The sequence below is a fragment of the Mytilus californianus genome, unplaced genomic scaffold (assembly GCF_021869535.1).
Source record: "Mytilus californianus isolate M0D057914Y unplaced genomic scaffold, xbMytCali1.0.p SCAF_25, whole genome shotgun sequence".
Lineage (NCBI taxonomy): Eukaryota > Metazoa > Mollusca > Bivalvia > Mytilida > Mytilidae > Mytilus > Mytilus californianus.
Window position 1 is genome coordinate 1,017,667 of NW_026262674.1, and position 7,110 is coordinate 1,024,776.

Genomic DNA, 7,110 nt, shown 5'->3' on the forward strand with positions numbered 1-7,110 from the left:
TTAATAAAATTTACAAATAAATTTTAAACTTCAGATTTCCGGTAATTAAAATGACTTCAGTTACTGCTTTCCCAAAATTTACTCTTATTTTCCCGCTTTTAAGATAAGGCAATCAGGTTTTTGTCTGGGAACTTTTTTTCCTTACCATCACGGAGAAAAGGGTAAAAATGGGATTCTAGGCATATATAAATAGTTATGTTTAATCGTTTAATAAATATACAAAATATTTACTGCTACCTCTAAACATTTATACAAAATGTTTACTGCTACCTGATGTTTCTTGCACCACTTGTTTCTTTTCTTCATTTGCTGTAAAAGCAAAAACATTACATATGCCTGTAATGTCACTAAGTTTGTTGTAATAGTGACAAAACCAGTTGAATTCAAAATATAGTATGCTTTGAAATCAAATATGAAAACTATAAAAGCCCTCTGGTATCTTTCGTCCCTCGTTTGGAAACTAGAGGCTCTTAAGAGCCTGTTTCGCTCATCTTGGTCTATGTGCATATTAAACAAAGGACACCGATGGATTCATGACAACATTGTGTTTTGGTGATGGTGATGTGTTTGTAGATCTCACTTTACTGAATATTCTTGCTGCTACAATTATCTCTATCCATAATGAACTTGGCCCAGTAATTACAGAACATATTTTGCAAAAATTTACAAAAATATACAAAATTTATAAAAATTGTTAAAAATTGACTATAAAGGGCAATAACTCCATAAGGGGTCAATTGACTATTTTGGTTATACTGACTTATTTGTAGTTCTTACTTTGCTGAACATAATTCTTGTTTACAGTTTCATCTGAGTATTTCAGGGCAGATATATCTTGTCCTGATTAACAATTTCACCCCGTCAGATTTGCTCTTAATGCTTTGGTTTCAGAGATAAAAGCATAAAACTACATTTTACCCCTTTGTTCTATTTTTAGTCATGGTCACCGGACACATTTTTCTAACTGTAGAGAATACCCCAATGATGATTGTGGCCAAGTTTGGTTAAATTTGACCCAGTAGTTTTAGAGGAGAAGATTTTTGTAAAAGTTAACGAAGACGGACGACGGACGCTAATTGATGAGAACAGCTCACTTGGCCCTAAAAATAGAAAAGATGCTGCCATAGTTTGTGATGACTATCCTCTCTACAGGAATCTTTTATGCTGATACATTTGCATTGTTGATAACTACCTTTTTGAATGTAAGAGTTGGTTGAACTTTGAGTGGAAATTCTAATATTATACCCTTTCCATGAACATGTAGTTTGTCAAAGTCTGCTCTTACAACGCTCTTCGCAGCGATGTTAAGGCCATTTCGATAAGATTTTGTAAGGTGCAGATAACCCCGTAAGGACCTCATTATGTATTCATAAATTCATTAATGGCGGAGAGTTCGTTAGCTGCGTCTATCGATTAAACTGTATGAAATCAAATTACGTACATGCCTGTTGACTAAAAACTGGAATTCATATGATGTAATTTGTTTATAAAAACACAAATATTGTATGTTTGTGCTTTAATTATTATGGCAAACAGTTAAAGTAGCAGTTTTTCTTGACGAGATTGTCGGCTGGTAGACCCCGCCTTCTTTTGTGGATTAACCAATCAGTAAACGATCGCTGTCAAATAGATGTTTGTAGTTTGCAGAATGGAAAGAACCTTTCAGCAAAAATTATTTTCACTTCTACGTGAAAATCTATCCAGAAAAGTAAGTGTAAACCACCAAATATGTATTATTTATGAAACATACGTTGCTTGTTTTGTTTATCATTCGCTTCAGAAATAAAAAAAACTGTATACTATTAGATAAAAACGAGTTCAATGTTGGCAATCATGATATACGCGTGGTCAAAACGAACCTATAAAAAATATCTGAAATTTGAATAATTTATCGAGTCCCGTCAATAAATGAACATAATATCGAATGAAACAAGTGCCCTGCATTATACCAAGAGCCCACTCTCATCATTTACCCTTAAGTTCGTTTCAAATTTTCGTTTGCAGGTACCCTGCCATTCCTGGTTGAATGCATTTGCTCCAAGGTTCACTTCAACCCACGTTGCTGGAGCCATGATCTACATCTACATCTACAGCTACCTTCAAAGCATGGTGCTCTTAATTTGGAGCACAGGTCACACACACTTGCTTAAAAGGAACCCTGAACACGTAATCTGGAGCTCAACCACAAATGGTGTACCCCCAAACCTCTACTCCCACCATTAAATCAATGTGAAGTCCATATAATATTGTTTTCTGCTTAGTGCTGTTGGTATTGGTCAACTTGAATTTTAGGGTCAATTTTGTGCAACGTTTTCCTTTTGTATTTTACTTGTTTTCGTGTTTAGACGTTTTACCTCTCTATGTCTCGTGTTTGGTTCGATGTGTGTCCTTTGTATTTCCCCTTATTTATTTTCCATGTTTCCTGTCATACTCTTTATTTCTCTTGCTTGTCAAAAGAGTTTTGCATTTCTATTTAATATTTATTATGGTTCATGTACATGATGTATTGTTATATACATATTTTCGTTATAAATAAGGGTTGCTAGTTCACAGTCTGGTATCTGTATCATTCCGGAACTGGAAAGGGTTATTCCTTATCCGGCATGATATTAACTCTCTCACTTTTCTTGTCGATGCGGGTAGCAGTCATTTTATATTGAGAGCAAAATATTGGAACAAAAGCTATTTCATTTGTCTTTATTTGTGTCCTCTGAATATAAAAGTCCCCCAAGGATACATAAGTATGTTATCATGTGGTTATAAGGACCTTCAAATTACTACAGTATAAATATCCATTTTTAAAATCAGATGCAATTCAAGGAAGTTTAAAGGTGACAGCAATGTCTTTATGTTCATTAAAAATGACTGCAGACGGCTTTTTATTTTCCATGCTATGTTTTTGCCTTTTTTTCTAGTGTTTCCGTGTTTTTGTCGAGCCTGCGACTTTTGTCGCAGAAAGCTCGACATAGGGATAGTGATCCGGCGGCGGCGTTAGCTAACTTCCAAAACACTTTATATTTTAGAAGGTGGAAGACCTGGATGCTTCATACTTTGTATATAGATGCATCATGTTACGAAGTTTCCGTCAGTCACATGTCCAATGTCCTTGACTTCATTTTCATGGTTCAGTGACTACTTGAAAAAAAAGTTAAGATTGTTTGTAATGTTAAATTCTCTCTTATTATAAGTAATAGAATAACTATATTTGGTATGTGCGTACCTTGCAAGGTCCTCGTGACCGTCAGACAGTTTTCACTTGACCTCGACCTCATATCATGGATCAGTGAACAAGGTTAAGTTTTGGAGGTCAAGTCCATATCTCAGATACTATAAGCAATAGGATTAGTATATCCGCCTCGAGTGAATTGTAGCCGTTTAACTGCATCTCTTCATACTATTAACGACAAATGTATTTTCTATAACCTGTGTGACGTATAAACAAATTGACAATTGTTGTACAGGGCGTCTTGCGTCAGGTGTTTCAACATGAAGAAAAAAAGGATAACACTTAATTAATGATACTTTGGTCTGCTGTTTTGTAAAATAAAAAAACGGTCTAACATAAACAATTCAATGAAGTTTATTACAACTGTTGCTATTCGAGAAGAAACTGTATATGGAATGTGTTAGTTTTGAACCGATATTCTGTCTGCACATGTTACTGGATAAAGTTACACAAGTTTACCATCTAGTTGTGCTTCCATAAGAAAAAATCAAACAAGAAACTTCTAAACATTTACGTTTGGGCATGTACATTAACATTGTAATGTTCTAAATGATATCATTCGGTCCGAGGTCAATAGCTGTCCTTCTTCAAATCTGGTGTCACCAGATCCAAAGTATTTAAATAGTTTACGTATAACGTTATATATGACAACAAGTCCCTCCACTGGTTCAAACATCTGTTCCTTGTGCACTTTCTTTATTGATTTTTTTATATCTTGTTTATGGTTCTACTCTTGGAGCTCCGCAAAGCTTTAACCCTTAAACTGGTTGCCTCTCTTTTTCTTGTTTTATTTTTTTTATTTGGCATATTGTTTGTCATCATGGTAATGTCTGTAGGCCCTTGAAAATCAAACACTACCTCTATGTTAGTTGTACCTGAAACTTTGATCAAGTGACACACAAAAATTTGTTACCAAAGAAATGAAACTGACATCAATCAATCAATCAAACACTAGCAATACAATGATCATGATAGAATAGCTACTTACTGTCCAGTGGCAAATTAAAAATATATGCAGATTCAGGACAAAAACATGTTCATGTAATATAAACATTAACCCTGTTTTGTACTAAATCGACACACTGAGCCATATTTGTAATGTGTGTTCAAATAGAAGCTCTCTGCAGGAACTTGTGCCCCGTAACTCACACATTTTGCTCACTCCGAAAGGACCAGTCTTTGCTTTGCTCGATATTGACCTGTGCTTACAAACGCAAACAATAAGTAAAATTTAAAAACGTTAATTGTGTACACGTTGCCTTAATATTTCACAAGTCGAAAGTTGACAAGACAAAAATCTTTTTTCTGTGATATGGCCTCCTTGGGTCAAGATTCGTGAAGCAACAACTATTCAATCAACCCATATTGTGTTTTAGTATCATTACATAACGTGATGGATATTCAGAACAGAGTACTTATAAACAAGATAAAATCAAACAAGTCAAATATAAATAATTTTGCTATTTTATAACAAACTAAACAAATATTAAAAAAAAAAAATTTGACATGCGGAAAACGATTTTATTAGGTCTATAAAAAATCATGCAAATGTGGCATAAATAGATACAATATCATAACCATCAGTCCTCCACTATGCTAGATACAATGCAGGCCAATTGAATATACATTTTCAGTTTGTTTTTGAAACTAATTTTATTTTATCATGATCATGGTTATTACTTTTTTTTCCCTTCAAAATAAGAACTTTATACCTTCTGTTCTCATTTGCAGGTGACCAAATATATTATTCGAAAAAAAAATCTAATACTGAACTCTTAACTTTCTTTTATATTATTTACAAAGAATTTTATATTTACCTTCTCAACAATCCATTTTCTACATTATTACAGACCATGGTCAAAGGCAGATTTAGAGGGGTCCAGGGGCACCATCATCTTTTCTGAGGATTTTACAGGAAATCACTGAAGCATGACTGGACCAGGCCTCCTCTTAGGCAGTCAGTTGACCCCACTAAAGAAAATGTCTTGGTCCGCTAATGATTATTTAGAACTGACAGTTCCATATATGTATCATATATAAGCTGTGAAAACCCGTTTTTCAAACATTAACAATAAATTAACTACTAAAAACAGAAGTCAACATTGTGAATTTACCTAGCCTCACACTCAAATCTAAGGTTTCTGGCTATTAGTCTTATAAACAAAATCTTCCTAATGGAAACCATAAAACACAAAAATAATCCCAGTGCATACACCAAAGATGTGATTTCTAAAATAGAAAATTTAAATATCATGCTTAATATTTATGCACTTTATCGTCATTTTAATACACAATTTTAATTTCCATAATTCACATCAAGACCACACAATACAATGTAATCTGACCATTGTTTATGACAATTATATTCTAACAAATAATTTCTGTGCTTTCGGGCTAGAAAGAACGGAGTAAATACTACGATTATTGTAATTGTAGATCTTTTGTCCAAAAATACAAAATGTACAATATAGTAACACAATAAAACTGTTGATCTTATCAAATAATTTCCAAAAAAGAAATGCATAAAGTAACCTATCCACTATTGCGCAGGTCAGTTTCATGATTTCAGTTAGAAATAAACGCATTTATCAGTTATATGCCAAGGAAGTATGCCATTACCTGTAAATATTTGTAAGAAAATGGTTATAAGGATATACAAGCAAACTGAAAACAATGAACCGCAAAGAAAGTATCTAAATTTTAGTTCTTTGTGGATTCCTCATTATAATTCTTTTGATTATCACAGGTAGATAAGGTCTCTCGTAACTGCCCATTAAATTGAATGTGCACGGCCTTATTCTTGAATTTAAATCCCGATTTGTAGTTATTAGTGAAAGTAATGATGAAGTGGATCTGCAACAAGATCATTATTCCTTTCTTGAACTCAACAGCCATACTCTGTACACTTATTTTTTCCCTCTGGAGTGATAGCTACTGGATGACGCATAAGTGGAATATCGATTTCTTCCCCCAAAATCTCAGTGGGGGTTAAATAAAGTCCCCTTTTTGAGGATTGATCCAAGAAGTCAACCAAACCATCATCTAATGCCAATCCTGATAGAGAAGTATGATCTCCTTTCTTTCCGAGGTTGTTTGATTTTCTTTTAACACATCGGTACCTAGTAATGAGCTCCTCAAGATCTTATACTTTTACCTTTCCTTCAGATGCATTTATGCCTAATGACAGTGATGAACGCTTTAATTTCTAAAGCATGTCTTTATTCCTACAAACACTAAGTCAACTACAATCTGTAGGAACTCCTTTAGGGATCCCTAATGTGACTTGTCGATTTTTTTTTTCTAGAATAAAATCAAAATCTTCACCTGTTAAAGGATTGCCTGTTGCTGTGATAAATGTGTAAGCATCATTTAAATGCATCTGGCATCAGTAAGTCCTGCAAGGTATCATAAACTATTGTTTGATATTTAGGATGACTACGTCCATTGAATACGTCTTCTGTCTTATATTTAGCACTTATGATGAGGTCTGAATTGATTCTAAAGTTGACAATTGCTCGGGCAATCCAGTTACCTGTAGGAAGTAATTTCTGTAATTTAGAAAATCTGTTGAGCGGGAAAATGTTTGGCTGAATTTGAAGAATCCCTTTTATCCGTATTTGTACCTTTTGTGATACAATCACGAACATATGGCAAAACAAGCTCTCTTAAAGAAGCCAAATGGAACACCAACAGTAAATTCCAGGTCTTGTGTGAATTTAATAAAAGTTTTTAACGTTAAACTCCTATGATGTCCTTAAAGGTAGTAATATATATGCTTAATGAATTGCATGCACGTGGTTTCATACTCTACAGCATTTTCTTATCTCGTATTTTAAAATGGTAACACACAAGAACTTCATTGTGACAAAGGGAAATACCACAGG